The 15400-nt window shown below is 40.2% G+C and overlaps 1 protein-coding gene across 5 annotated transcripts in view; it reads left to right on the top strand.

Annotated features, from left to right (window-relative positions):
* The first annotated feature begins 2254 nt into the window (after nt 1-2254).
* The window catches only part of FANCC (FA complementation group C), a 291379-nt gene continuing 278233 nt past the window's right edge, over nt 2255-15400 (top strand). For all 5 annotated transcript variants that reach the window (XM_060101949.1, XM_060101951.1, XM_060101952.1 and 2 more), the window contains exon 1: nt 2255-2466. The gene's annotated coding sequence lies outside the window, so the exon portion shown is untranslated. The remainder of the gene's footprint in view (nt 2467-15400) is intronic.

Below are 15400 nucleotides of genomic sequence, written 5' to 3' on the forward strand. Positions count from 1 at the left end.
CCACTAAAATCTTGGGAAGTGGTCTGGTACCCAGACTGGGGCAAGAGCAAGAGAATGGCAAGTAATAAGAAGCACCAGAATCAATCTACTTGTATTCGAAGGTATAACACCTATTAGTTGAGGTTGCTCTGTGCATCAGTTTCTTTATCTGTGAAACTGGAATATTGTCTGCCACAAAAGATCACTGTGAGAATTAAAGAAAATAATCAGCCTAGTGCTTGGGACTTAATAAACACTTATTAAATATTCACAGTTGAGATACCAGCGGCAAATATTAGAGCCAAGGACAAGATAGTGTTGGGGTGCCAAATGAGAGCCAGAAACCAGGTGGGTGTCTGGACTAACTCTGGAAACATGAGTCTTACTACAATGGCTAGAATCTGAGACAGTTTATTCTATTTGTTTGTTGAATTTTAAAGGAAGATTTAATGTCAGTAACCTTGCAGCACGCAGCTGTGGTGTTTCTTCTCTCTAGAATGTAAAGATTCTAAAGGATGGATTCCATTAGAATGGATTCTAATTCTAATTGTGTCTAAGGATGAAATAATTTCCACCTACACATGCCATTTTTCATTTTTGCCATATTATTTGTGTGATTTGACTCTATACTGTAACCAAAATTGTTTCTAGAACACACATACTCAATTTTATGAGGCAGTTAAAAATAGGATTCATATCTAAGTATTTTTCTCAAGAAACTTTTCAGGCATTTATAGTGATCATCTCAGTATTAAAGTATTAGGATAGCTCCATACATATGGATGCCAGATAAAATGAATGTCTATAAATTCCCATAAATTTATATTTGGAAATTTATACTATACACGCTACCCATTTAGGTCTAAATTAGGCTGAAATATGATGTCCTTTCATATACTGTAATGAGCCATGCAACTCTTTATTAACCACTGAATTAAAAAGACAAAACTACAATATGGCAAGACCTCAATTATTAACACTACAAACACTAGAAATGATTTTTCAGCAAATACTTAAAAGGACCTGAGTAACAAAACAGATATTTTCTCTAAAGAAATACATGGTTTAATTGCTTCCTTTGCTGGTAAACACAAAACTTAAACTTGTCACATTTGTCACCACATAGGCGACTTTCTTCTTATGGCCTAGGTGCCATGATGAATATCACTCAAGCATGTGTCTCTCTGAAAAAGCCCTGCTTTAGACTTACTCACCTTGAAGTATGCACACATCAAACAAGCACAGACCTCTTTAGCTGGCAGGGAATATTTTCAAGAATATAGTTAACACCTTATTTCTTGATACAGATCCTGACAATTTTGTCTCAAATTCTAGGTCTGGTTCCTTTTGCATCTCTCTTTAATTAAAAAAATTTTTGTTGTTGTTGTCACCATTACCCGACACACTAACTTTGTCACTTACAAGCTGTATAACCTTAATAGATTATCTAATCTCTGAATTCAATTTATTCAGTAAAGTGCATATTTGGTAAAGTGGATATTCCTTTATTATAGAAGGCTGGAGGTGTCTGAATAGTTTTATTATGTGTGTACATTGCCTTGTAGTAAATTTTTTGGAAGCACTTGTTAAGTTGTAGTTTTATAATTATGTCATTGATTTAAAAAAAAAAATAAGGGTTAAGGTTAGTTTCCTCAAAAAATTTTTTTGTAAAAATTTAAACATCTGTGAAAAACCTTCGTGTATTACTAAGTTCAAGAATTAAAATAAAAAAACCCACCAAGGCACGCTAATACTAATGACATTAATGGAAGTTTATTAAAGAATGCTGTTTTCCATTTATTTATTTAAACCACTTAGGTTTAAATGCAGCGTAGAACTGATTTGAACCCCAATCAAACAGTGTATAGAACTGATTTTGGTGGTGGTGAGGGGCATCAACCCAAGAAAGATCCCTTTTTTGTGTGTGACCATACTTAGAAAATCATATTCTAGGCCTTCTTTCGAGGTTTTACCTTCTTGACAAAGACCCAATTTTTCTTTTAAAAATTCTCTGCATTTTGAACAGAATCTTGAAATAACTGAGCAACAACCGATTAAAAAATCCTTGTTTTTCCCCTCCAGGTACTTCCTCCGGTCTAGTTGTGGCCAGCGACACCAACCAGAGACCGGTGACATCTAAGGCAGCCTCAGCAGGCCCCCTCGCCGGGGAACCCGCCCCGCCAGACCGACTTCCGGTTGAGCCGGGGCCCCTACCCCGCCCCGCCCCGCCCCACGAGCAAGAGATTCGTCGGAATTTTCCCGCGAGGCCGCGGGGGCGCGGAGCCGCTGGCCAGGCCCCAGAGTGCACTGCGGATACGTGCGCGCGCGGCTCCATTGATGAGCGACCGCGGGAAAGTTCTAAAAAAGTCAAAGCAAAACAAAAAACCAGTACGAGGCAAAGTCAAATTTTCAAGCCACAGAACCGGGCGGTGGCAGCCTTTCCGTCACTGCCCAAACTGCTGAAACAGCTCTGGCGCGGACCAGCTGGTAAGAGAGGCCGCAGAACGACAGCGAAGGCAGCTGCCTCCTTCGGGGGTCTGGCCGACACGTCAGCCTGGGGGTGTGCGTTGGGTGGGGGTGAGGGAGACTCGCTAGAACGTTCTCCCCGTTCCCCGCCTCTAGGTGGGTGAGCAGGGCTCTCGCTGTCTGTAGGGACTGAGGAGAGTGGGTAGGGGATGGGATGGCGCCAGCCGTAGGGGCGGGGCCTCGGGCGAGGGGCGTGGTTAGAGGGCGGAGCAGGCCCAGGGGGTGGAGCCGACAGAGGGGTAGCAAGGAAGGGAGTCCCCCAGAGCGGTGGGAGCTGGGGGTTAGTGTTTTGCTTCTTTCTGTTCATTGAGCCTAGGTTAGCTATGTCTTCTTAAAAGGACAGGAGCAAAGGTGAATTTCTTCGCCCTGGATCCGTGGGAGACGTGAAAAGCTCGCCTTTTAAAATTCATCACCCTTTACAGCTGGCCGCATGCTCTCCGCACCACCCCCCTTCCTCAGGGCGCTGGGAGCGGGAGGCCAACTAGAGGAGCCCAGGGCGGGCTGTTACCCCTCGTACTCTGCAGGCTTTTCATCCTGTGAGGGGAGGAGGGTTCTGGTGGGCGATCATCTCCCAGTAACTCACTTTTTTTGAATGAAAGGCCAAATAGCATCCAAAGCCTTTGAGAGGTTTTTTTTTGGGTGGGGTGGGGTGGGGTGTGTTTGTTTAGCTTGCTTTTTTCGAATTTTTTTACGTTTACAACCATGAACCCTCTGTGGTCATGCTGCATGGGCTAGAAAAGTCGGGAGGGGGAAAAAGATTTGGAGTTTTTAAAACATCAGAAATTTGGGACCAGAATGTCAAAGGCCAAGGAATTTTCCAGCAAAGACCTGTATGTGCCTCTGCATTTGTCCTAATCTAAAATTGTTGGAAAGCTCCCGGGCTCCTGGTTTCATTCTAACCTGTGTCCCATTTAATGCGTCTTAACTGAGATGTGACTGAGTTATTTATCAGATGAGCAGGCACTTTTGGACCACCCAACTTCAGTTCTTTCTGGATGCCACTCACCTTTAGTGATGTGCAGCTCAGAACAGTTTTTTCATTACTCCCCTCATGAGAGGTGGAAAGGTTGTTACAAATGATAGAATTCATACTGTGTGTTGGGGTCATTTATACATAAACTTATATAAAAATATATTCATTGTGACTTTATCCATTAAGCTTAAATCAAATTGATGTTTCAATCTAATGTACTGTGCCAGATTCGCAGGGAAATAAGCCCTCATATACATTACTCATATACGTGTACAAGAAAGACTGCATCAAAAAAGAATTTGCTTTTCCTAGTTATATCAAAGGCCTCTTTCCCCCAGAGTAAAAGTTAGGTCCTGCTTCTTTAGAGTTGAGCTAATTATACCTTGGTATATTATACATTTTAATTCATTCTTTTCATTATTTAGTCATATACCTCTTGATTTCGTGGAAAACGTTTACTAAGGCCCCAGAAAAGAAAGGCAAACTCTGTAGTGGAATATCTGAATTTTTTGTTCCGTTCTCTAATACGAAGCATTAACTTGATTGATTGGCTGGATGTGAAAGATGTGCTGCTGCTTGTATGTGAAACTGTGCATGTACATTTTAAAATAAATGGTACTTCTAACAAGTTCCATATTTCAGCAAGTAGTTCCAGTAACAATTATACAAATTTTGTATTTATGAAAACCAGTTACAGGGAGGCTAGCCTAGCCAATAGAAAGTTGGATTGATTATCCAGGCCACAGAGACAGCTGAGGAAATCTCACATCTGTGGCAGTTCCAGGTTGGTAGTGGCGGAGCCTCAAGTCAGGCTGGAAGTCAGCACCAAATGGATTAATATTATTTTTTTAAGTGAAGTATACTCGATTTACAATATTGTGTTAGTTTCAGGCGTACAGCATAGTGATACAGTATTTTTGCAGATTATACTCCATTATAGGTTATTACAAGATAATGGGTATAATCCCACGTGCTATACAGTGTATCCTTGTTGCTTATCTATTTTATATATAGTAGTTTGTATCTGTTAATCCCGTACCCCTAGTTTGGCCCTCCCCCACTTTCCTTTCCCCTTTGGTAACCATGAGTTTGTTTTCTACATCTGTGCATGTTTCTGTTATTGCATATACCTTCATTTGTATTATTTTTTAGATTCCATGTACAAGTGATACTACACAGTATTTGTCTTTCTCTGTTTCACTTATTTCACTAAGCATAATATTCTCTAAGTCCATCCATATTGCTGCAAATGGAAGTATTTCATTCTTTTTTATGGCTAACATATTGCATATATATACTACATATCTTAATCCAGTCATCTGTTAATGGGCACTTGGGTTGCTTTCATATCTCGGCTATTGTAAATAGTGCTTCTGTGAACATTGGGGTGGATTTATCTTTTCGAATTAGTGTTTTCATTTTTTCCAGAGACCGTACACAGGAGTGGATCATATGGTAGTTCTATTTTTAGCTTTTTAAGGAGTCTCCATACTGTTTTTCATAGTGGTTACACCAATTTACATTCCCACCAACAGTGTAGGAGGGTTCCCTTTTCTCTACATCCCTGGCAACATTTGTTATTTGTAGACTTTTTGATGATAACCATTCTGACAGGTGTGAGGTGATACCTCATTGTGGTTTTGATTTGCATTTTTCTAATAATTAGCAATGTTGAGCATTTTTTCATGTGCCTGTTAGCCATCTGTATGTCTTCTTCAGAAAGATGTCTATTCAGGTCTTCTGTCCATATTTTGATTAGGTTGTTCGGTTGTTGTTTTTTTTAAATTAATTAATTTAATTTATTTACTTTTGGCTGCATTGGGTCTTTGTTGCTGCGCGCGGGCTTTCTCTAGTTGCCGTGAGTGGGGGCTACTCTTCGTTGTGGTGAGTGGGCTTCTCATTGTGGTGGCTTCTTTTGTTGCGGAGCACAGGCTCTAGGCGTGCGGGCTTCAGTGGTTGTGGCTAGTGGGCTCTAGAGCATAGGCTCAGTAGTTGTGGCACACAGGCTTAGTTGCTCTGTGGCATGTGGGATCTTCCTGGAAAGAAAGTGGGCTTGAACTCGTGTCCCCTGCATTGGCAGGAGGATTCTTAACCACTGCGCCACCAGAGAAGCCCAGGTTGTTTGGTTTTTGATGCTGAGTGGTAAGAGCTCTTTGTACATTTTGGATATTAACCCCTTGTCGGTTGCATCATTTGCAAGTATTTTCTCCTATTCTGTAGGTTGTGTTTTTATTTTGTTGATGGTTTCCTTTGCAGTGCAACAGCTTTAAAGTTTAATTAGGCCCCATTTGTTTATTTTTGCTTTTATTTAATTGCCCTAGAAGGCTGATCCAAGAAAATATTGTTACAACTTATGTAAAAATGTTCCACCTATGTTCTCTTTTAGGAGTTTTATGGTTTCAGGTCTTACATTTAGGTCTTTAAACCATTTTGAGTTTATTTTTGTATATTGTGTGAGGGAATATTCTAATCTCATTGTTTTACCTATGGCTGTCCAGTTTTTCCAGCACCACTTGTTGAAGACACTGCTTTTTCTCTATTGTATATTCTTGCCTCCTTTGTCATAGAGTAATTGACCATTGGTGCTTGGGCTCTGTATTCTGTTCCATTGATCATGTGTCTTTTTTTGTGACAATACCATGTTGTTTTCATTACTGTAGCTTTGTAGTATAGTCTGAAGTCTGGGAGGATTAAACCTGTATCTTGTATCCTGCAATCTTGCTGGTTTCATTTATTCTAATAGTTTTCAGTGGAAACTTTAGGGCTCTTTATATAGAGTATCATGTCATCTGCAAATAGAGACAGTTTTACCTCTTTCCTTCTAATTTAGATACCTTTTATTTCTTTTTCTTGTCTTATTGCTGTGGCTAGGACTTCCAGTAGAAGTGACGAGAGTGGGCATCTTTGTCTTATTTCTGAATTTAGCAGGAAGGGTTTCACCTTTTCACTGTTGAGTATTATGTTGGCTGTGGATTTGTTGTAAATGTCCTTTATTATGTTGAGATATGTTCCCTCCATACTCACTTTGATGAGGGTTTTTATCATGAATGGATGTTGAATTTTGTCAAATGCTTTTTCAGCATCTATTGAGATGATCATTTGGTTTTTGTCTTTTCTTTTGTTAATGTGGTGTATCATATTGACTGATTTGTGTATGTTGAGCCATCCTTGTGACCCTGGAATAAATAAAACTTGATTGTTTAGGTGTTCCTGTATTGGGTGCTTGTATGTTAACAAGTATAATATCCTCTTCTTGTACTGGTCCCTTTATCATTATATAATGCCCCTTTAAAAAAAATTATTTTATTGTAGTATAGTTGCTTTACAATGTTGTAAAGCAAAGTGTACAGCAAAGTGAATCAGTTATACATATACATATATCCACTCTTTTTCAGGTTTCCTTCCCATTTAGGTCACCACAGAGCACTGAGTAGAGTTCCCTGTGCTGTACAGTAGGTTCTCATTAGTTATCTATTTTATAAATAGTAGTATGTATATGTCAATCCCATTCTCCCAGTTCATCCCACCCCCTCGTCCCCCCTTGGTTACCATAAGTTTATTTTCTAATCCATGACTCTATTTCTGCTTTGCAAATAAGTTCATCTGAACCATTTTTCTAGATTCCACTTATAAGCAATATTATACAATATTTGTCTTTCTCTTTCTGACTGACTTCACTCTGTATGACAATATCTGGGTCCATCCATATCTCTGCAAATGGCATTATTTCGTTCCTTTTTATTTATTTTATTATTTATTTATTTATTTGGCTGTGCCAGGTCTTAGTCATGGCACGCAGGACCTTCATTGCCGCGTGTGCGATCTTTGTTGCAGCACGTGGGGTCTTTATTTGTGGCATGGAGAATCTTTTAGTTGTGGCATGGGGGCTCTTAGTTGCAGCATGTGGGATCTAGTTCCCTGACCAGGGATCGAACCCGGGCCCCCTGCATTGGGAGCGCGGAGTCTTAACCACTGGACCACCAGGGAAGTCCCTCGTCCCTTTTTAATGGCTGAGTAATATTCCATTGTATATATGCACCACATCTTCTTTATCCATTCCTCTATCAATGGACATTTAGGTTGCTTCCATGTCCTGGCTGTTGTAAATAGTGCTGCAGTGAACATTAGTGTGCATGCATCCTTTCAAATTATGGTTTTCTCTGGATATATGCCCAGGAGTGGGATTGCTGGGTCATATGGTAGCTCTATTTTTAGTTTTTTAAGGAGCCTCCATACTGTTCTCCGTAGTAGCTGTACCAATTTACATTCCCACCAACAGTGTAGGAGGGTTATATAATGCCCTTCTTTGTCCTTCATTATAGCCTTTGTTTTAAAGTCTAGTATTTTGTCTGATACGAGTATTGCTACCACCACTTTCTTGTTGTTTCTGTTTATATAAAATATCTTTTTCCATCCCCTCACTTTCAGTCTATGTGTGACTCTGAAGTGAGTCTCTTGTAAGCAGCTTATCGATGGGTCTTGTTTTTTTATCCAGTCAGCCACCTTATGTCATTTGATTGGAGCATTTAGTCCAATTGACATTAAAGTAATTATTGATAGATATGTACTTATTGCCACTTTATTCCTTGTTTACCAGTTTTTTGTTTTTGTTTGTTTGTTTTTTGTAGTTCTTCCTTGTTCATTTCTTCTTCTTTTTTCTTTCTCCCATTGTGGTTTGATGATTTTCTTTTCTCCTATGCTTGGGTTCCTTTCTTTTTGGTTTTTGTGTATCTATCATAGGTTTTCGATTTGTGGTTACCATGGGGTTCATATATGTTGACCCTTAATTATATCTACTTGCTTTAAACTGATAGTCATTTAAATTCAAACATATTCTAAAAGGTCTACATTTGTCTTTCTGTTTGCTGTTCTGATTGGGTGATTTCTATTATTTTCATCTTCCAGATCACTACGTGTTTTTCTGTGTCATTTGGTCTGCTATCCATTGCTTCTAGAGTGCTTTTTAATCTCAGAAGTTGAACTGTTTTTGATAGGGTCTTCTTTATATTTTCTAGTTTCTTGTTAAGATGATCTGTGCTGAGATCAATTCTCTTCCCTAATTCAGTTAGCATTTTTATTACCAATGTTTTGAATTTATTGTCTGGTAGGCTGATTATCTCTGTTTCATTATTTATTTTTTCAGGGGTTTTCTCTTGCTCTTTCAACTGAGGGTAGTTTCTGTGCCTTTTTATCTTATGTAACTTCCTCTGTTTCTATGAATTTAGGTGAAACAGTTATATCTTGTGGTCTTGAAGGAGTGTTCTTACGTGGGAACATCCCTGTGTAGACTGCGTGTGCCCAGTGCCTTTGGTGTTAGGACTGAATTTGATGTGGATGCCAGTCATGTTTTTCCTCAGAGTGTGCTGGCTGCTATCACTTTGGTAGGGGGTGTGGCTGATGATTGGGGAGCTAGAGTCTGTGCAGGGTGTAAGGCAGTACTTGCTCTCTGCTCAGTGGCTGTAGCCACCCTGTAAGGGACAGGTTCTGCTCCCAGGTTGCTGAAGAGGATGCCCTGAATGTCAGACTGAAGCTGGCTCTGTTTCCTTTAAGTGTGTGTTTTTCCTTCTCCCTGCACTGGGGCCTTTGCCTCAAAGGAGGGGAGTACTGTAGCAAATGGGACTTGTGTGCTTACAAAGACCTGATGTTCTGCCTTTGTAGGCATCTGCAGCTCTGCTCAGACGCAGCTCAAGGTGTGTCTTTTCCCCTGCTGTGGTTGTCCCAGATCTAGTGCTAGGTTGTTGTGTGGCGTGGAGTGGGCAGGGCCGGAGCATTCACTGAGCTGGGACTGGGGAGCATGGTTTGGTGGTTGGGGGAAGCAGTTGTGCTGCTTTCAGAAATCTGGGCTGTGGTGCTGTTTGCATCAACAGTGGCCACTGCTGCCTCACCTGGACCACACCGTAGGCCCCCATGTCTCCTCTGTGTCCCTAGATCGAGTCTTTCCCCAGGTCCTGGCTACCCTAGATCCCATGCCAAGCATGGGATTGGTGTGGATTGGGGAGTGTGGCAAGGAAGCAGCCACTAGGGCAGACCTCTCTCCTCCCTGTCTGGTGGTGAGTCAGCACCTATGTACCTCTTACTAGTGGAGTCTTGGCTTCTCCAGTCTTTCTGTCTGTCCCAACAGTTCTCCAGTCAGCCAAGCGGGTTTGTCTCCTCCGCATAGGTCCCACTCACTCCCCAGGGTAAGTGCCTGCCCATGCCATCTCCCTTTCCCTCTTAGTCCCATCCTAGGGGCACAGGTCCAACTGATGCTTTTCTTTCGGTCCTGCCCAATTATGTACGTATCTTTATTACAGCCTTGATGTAATAGGATTTCTTCTGCCAGTTTCCAGTTAGTTTTCCTTGAGAATTATTCCACATGTAGATGTGAGCTCCATGTCCTCTTATTCCGCCATCTTGATCCCCCTCCCTTAAATGGATTTATTAAATTTTATTTTAGGCTGGGGTATGTACATTCTCTGTTTTCGTTCATAGATCTTGAGTGACTGATTTTTAATATGAAAGAACACTTATAGGGGAAGTGCACTGACTTCGCAGTGTTTTAATAAAATGCAGTAGAAGTAGAGAAGGAAAAACTTTAAAAATTTCATCAGAAAAGTTAGATAACAAGGCAAATCTTGAGCATTTTTAATTTTCTACTAAATATCAGACTTTTTTTTTTTTTGGACTGATTTTGGAAGAGACTTTGCAAAGTTATCTGGTCCATTCTCTTACGCTCTTCATAAACTCTGCTGCATGTGTAGATCTCTGTTAAGATCTCTAATATGGGAACATCTATAATCTTCCTGGTACCTTTCTCTAGTTACAGGAAGGTAGAGTTCATATGGAAATCACCTTTTGGAAACTATATCCTCATTTTCTAAATAATTAAGTGATTTTTAGTAAATTTAGTAAATTTGGGGGATTGTGCAGTGATCACCACAATTCAGTTTTAGAAGTTTTGCATCACCTTAACAAGTTTGCCCATGCGAGTTTTGTACTCAAACCTGGCGCTGGCTTTCAGCTTCAGGCAACCATTGATTTGCTTTCTGTCTCTATTGATTAACTCTTTCTGGACATTTCATATAAATGGATGTATAGAATAAGTGCTGTCTTGTGCTTGGCTTCATTTAGTATAAAGTTTTTGAGATTCATCCATGTTGTAGCATTTATCAGTAATTTGTTCTTATTTATTGATGAATAACCATTGTATGATTATACCACATTTTGTTTATCCATTCATCAGTTGATGGACATTTCAGTTGTTTTTACTTTTTGGCTATTATGAATAATGCTGCTGTGAGCATTTTGTGCAAGTCTTTGTGTGGACATACGTTTTCATTTTTCTTGGACAGATACCTATGAAGGAATTACTGGGTTGTATAGTAAGTTCACGTTTTAACTTTTTAAGAAATTGCCAAACTGTTTTCCAGTATGGCTGTACCATATCAAATTCCCACAAGCAGTGTATGAGGGTTTCAATTTTTCTATATCTTCACTTGTTATTGTGTCTTTTTTTTATAGCCATCTTACTGTGAAGTAGTATCTCATATTGGTTTTAATTTGCATTTCCCCATTGGCTAATGATGTTGAACATATTTTCATGTTCTTATTAACTGTTGCTATGTTGTCTTTGAAATGTCTACTGAAATTTTTTGTCCATTTTTTGGACTGGGTTTGCCTTCTTACTGGGCTGTAGGCATTCTTTGTATATTCTGAGTACAAGTCCATTATCAGATATATGTTTTATAAGTTATTTCGGTAAATAATTTTTTTTACCCAGCCTGTTATCTGTCTTTTCATTTTCTCCATGGTATCTTTTGAAATACAAAAGTTTTTACTTTGAGGAAGTCCAGTTTATCAGTTTTTTTTTTTTGGATCATTCTTTAGGTTTATGATCATTTCCTGTTAACTTTTGTGTATGGTATGAGGTATGAGTTCAAATTCATCTTTTTTTGTTTATGAATATCCAGTTGTTCTAGCACTATGTGTTCAGGAAAAAAAAGGACCTTTCCCCATTTAATTGCCTCGGCACCTTTGTTAAAAATCAAGTGACCAGGGCTTCCCTGGTGGCGCAGTGGTTGGGAGTCCGCCTGCTGATGCAGGGGACATGGGTTCATGCCCCGGTCCGGGAAGATCCCACATGCCGTGGAGCGGCTGGGCCCGTGAGCCATGGCCACTGAGCCTGCATGTCTGGAGCCTGTGCTCTGCAACAGGAGAGGCCACAGCAGTGAGAGGCCCGGGTACCGCAAAAAAAAAAAAAAAAAAAAAAAAATCAAGTGACCATAAATTATTTCCAGACTCTCATTTCTGTTTGAGTGATCTTTATGCCTCTTATTACACCAGCACCACACTGTCTTTATTATATGGTATCTTTGTAGTAAATTTTGAAATTGGGTAGTATAAGTCTTCTGATGTTTTTCTTCTTTTTCAAAATTGTTTTGGCTATTCTGGTTTCCTTACATTTCCATATAAATTTTAGCATCAGCTTGTCATTTTTTCCAAAAAGCCTACTGTGATGGATTTTGATAGAAATTGCATAGACTCTGTAGATCTGTTTGGGGGAGAATTGCCATTGCCATCTTAACATGAACATGGGAATGTCTTTCTGTTTAAGATATTTAATTTCTCTTAGCAATGTTTTGTGATTTTCAGTGTACAAGTCTTGCCCTTCTTTTGTTAACTTTATTTTGAAGTATTTCATTTTTTTGTGCTATTGTGAGTAAAATTATTTTTCAGATTTCATTTTTGGATTGTTCATTGCCAGTATGTAAAAATACAATTGATTTTTTTATATTTATCTTGTATCCTGCAACCTTATTTGATTATTACTGTAAGCAGATTTTTTATGATTTCCTTAGAATTTTCTACATACAGTATCATGTCACTGTGAATATAGACAATTTTACTTCTTTGTATCTGGATGCCTTTAGGTTTTTTTTTTCCCCCTAGAATCTCCAATACATTGCTGAACAGAAGTGAGGAGAGTGGACATTCTTGTTCCTGATCTTAGGGGGAAAACATTTAATCTTTTGTTACCAAATGCAACTTTGTGTGCCCGACGCACAGTAACGGTCTGTGTTCTGTTAGGAACTGGGCCACACAGCAGAAGGTGAGCAGCGGACATGAGAGTGAAGCTTCATCTGTATTTACAGCCGCTCCCCATCGCTTGCATTACCACCTGAGCTCCGCCTCCTGTCAGATCAGCAGTGGCACTAGATTCTCATAGGAGTGCAAACCCTACTGTGAACTGCGCATGTGTGGGATCTAGGTTGCGCACTCCTTATGAGAATCTGATGCCTGATGATCTGAGGTGGAGCTGAGGCAGTGATGCTAGCACTGGGGAGTGGCTGCAAATACAGATTATCAGCAGCAGAGAGGTCTGACTGCACAGAGACCATAATAAATCAATGGCTTGCAGACATATTAAAACACTATCAGGGAGTGGCAAGTGAAAAGAAGCTCAGGGCTCCCACTGATCCTGCATTATGGTGAGTTGTATAATTATTTCATTATATATTATAATGTAATAATAATAGAAATAAAGTGCACAATAAATGTAATGTGCTTGAATCATCCTGAAACCACCCCCCCACCCCGTGGAAAAATTGTCTTCCACAAAACTGGTCCCTGGTGCCAGAAAGGTTGGGGACTGCTGGTGAAGCTAAAGGTTTATTGGTTTTGATCTTTTCAAATCCAAAAAGAACCAACTTTTTGTTTCATTGATTTTACCTGTTGTTTTTCTGTGTTCTATTTCATTGATTTCCACTCTGATCTTTATTATTTCTTTCCTTCTGCTTGCTTTAGGTTTAGTTTGATGTTCTTTTTCTAGTTTCTTAAGGTAGAAGCTTAAGTTATTGATTTGAGACCTTTATTTTTTTCTAATACACCTGTTTAGTTACAAGTTTCTCTTTAAGCACTGCTTAGGCTGCATCCCCCAAATTTTGATATGCTGTGTTTTTGTCCTCAGTTCAAGATATTTTCTAATTTCCTTTGTGATTTCTTTTTTTGACCCATTGGTTATTTAGAAGTGTGAGCCTAATTTCCAAATATTTTAGGATTTCATACATTTTTTGTTATTGATTTCTAAATTTAAGTCCATTGTGGTCAGAACATGTGCTTTTTTAAAAAAAAGTATTTATTTATTTATTTGGCTGCGCCGGGTTTTAGTTGAGGCGTGTGAACCTCTTAGTTGTGGCATGTGAGATCTAGTTCCCTGACTGGCGTTTGAACCTGGGCCCCCTGCACTGGGAGTGTGGAGTCTTAGCCACTGGACCACCAAGGAAGTCCCCCAGAACATGTGCTTTTAAAATTTATTAAGGCCTGTTGTTTTGGCTGTATAACAACAAAACAGCTGTATTTCTCCCCAACAAGGTAAAGCTATCCTTAACAAGTGAACAAATTTTACTCTTTTCCCAAATGAGCAAATGCACAATCCCAAGAGTCATTGTATTAATTGCTTACTATATTACTTTTCAAAATCAGCAGTAGTCCCACTGAATATTCTGTTGCTTAAAGACAAAATCATAAAGCTAACTTCTAAAAACTTGTACATAAGATAAAAATGGGAAGGAAAGAGAAGGAAATTTGCTAACATATGTGTACCTGTGAGTGTGTATATACACACACACACACACACACATATAATAAGCAAATAGAAAATATGCAAAAGTACTTACAATCCTTGTTCCTCTAGTTGACCACAGGGCTATAATTGATATCTGTGACTTCTTTCCACAACTTACTCCCTATTTCCTTTGCCCTCAGCCAGAGCCTTAGATGGTTGGGGTTTTTTTTTTTTTTTTTTTTGCTGTACGCGGGCCTCTCACTGCTGTGGCCTCTCCCGTTGCGGAGCACAGGCTCCGGACACACAGGCTCCGCGGCCATGGCTCGCGGGCCCAGCCGCTCCGCGGCATGTGGGATCCTCCGGGATCGGGGCACGAACCCGTGTCCCCTGCATCGGCAGGCGGACTCTCAACCACTGCGCCACCAGGGAAGCCTGGTTGGGGGTTTTTGCCTGGTAAATGAGCAGATCTTTATTCTTGAAGGATCTAGCTTCAGAGACTTCTCTTGCTCTGATCCCACTCAAAGCAGGCAGCTTACCCTTGACTCTATAGACGGGTCAAAATAATACATGTGAATGTGATATTGTGCCTCCAAAATTCAAAAAAATTACCCCACCATTGTGATTCTTTTCTTGGTAGGGGGTGCAAGGTAGAGAAACTTATATTTCACCTTGTAGAGGATACCTCGACATGCTCCAGATCAAGAATCAGCAAACTATGGCCTGTGGGTCTGATTCGGCCTGCTACCTGTTTTTGTGTGACCTGTGAGCTAAGAATGTGTTTTATATTTTTAAGTGTTTGAAAAAAAACCCCAAAAGAATATGTGACAGAATCCCTAAAGCCTAAAATATTTACTATGTGGATATTTATAGAAGAAGTTTGCTAACTTCTGCTTCAAACTATTAAACCCATTTATTTTACTGAGGTGGGGGACCCATGAATTTTTTGGGGGTTTATCTCTCACCCACTTATTGGCATATGTGTTAATAAGGCATCTAGAGTACTTGTTATTTCCTGTTCATCAGATGCAATCAGCATAATGTTGTTCAAGTAGTAGACCAGTGTGATATTTTACGTACTGTCAGGACAAGTACTTCTAGCTCCTGCAGCCCACATGGCTTCCCCAGTGCCCAGCTCCTGTAGCTTGAGTGGTTCCTCCAGAGCACGGCTCCCCCACTGCCCAGCTCCTTGGACTTGTGGCTCCTCTGGCAGGCTCCTGGGCATGTGTGGCTTTTTTAGTGCCCCGTCCTATTGTGCACTATGGCCAGCAGCACCCAGTTGCCAGCAACTTACCCCATCATTCCCCTCAGGTGATTTTGTAACAGAGTGCCTCTGGTGAGACACCTCCTTGTGACCGTGGCACCCTAGAGGGTAGGTATCT

The sequence above is a fragment of the Mesoplodon densirostris genome, chromosome 6, assembly GCF_025265405.1.
Source record: "Mesoplodon densirostris isolate mMesDen1 chromosome 6, mMesDen1 primary haplotype, whole genome shotgun sequence".
NCBI lineage: Eukaryota > Metazoa > Chordata > Mammalia > Artiodactyla > Ziphiidae > Mesoplodon > Mesoplodon densirostris.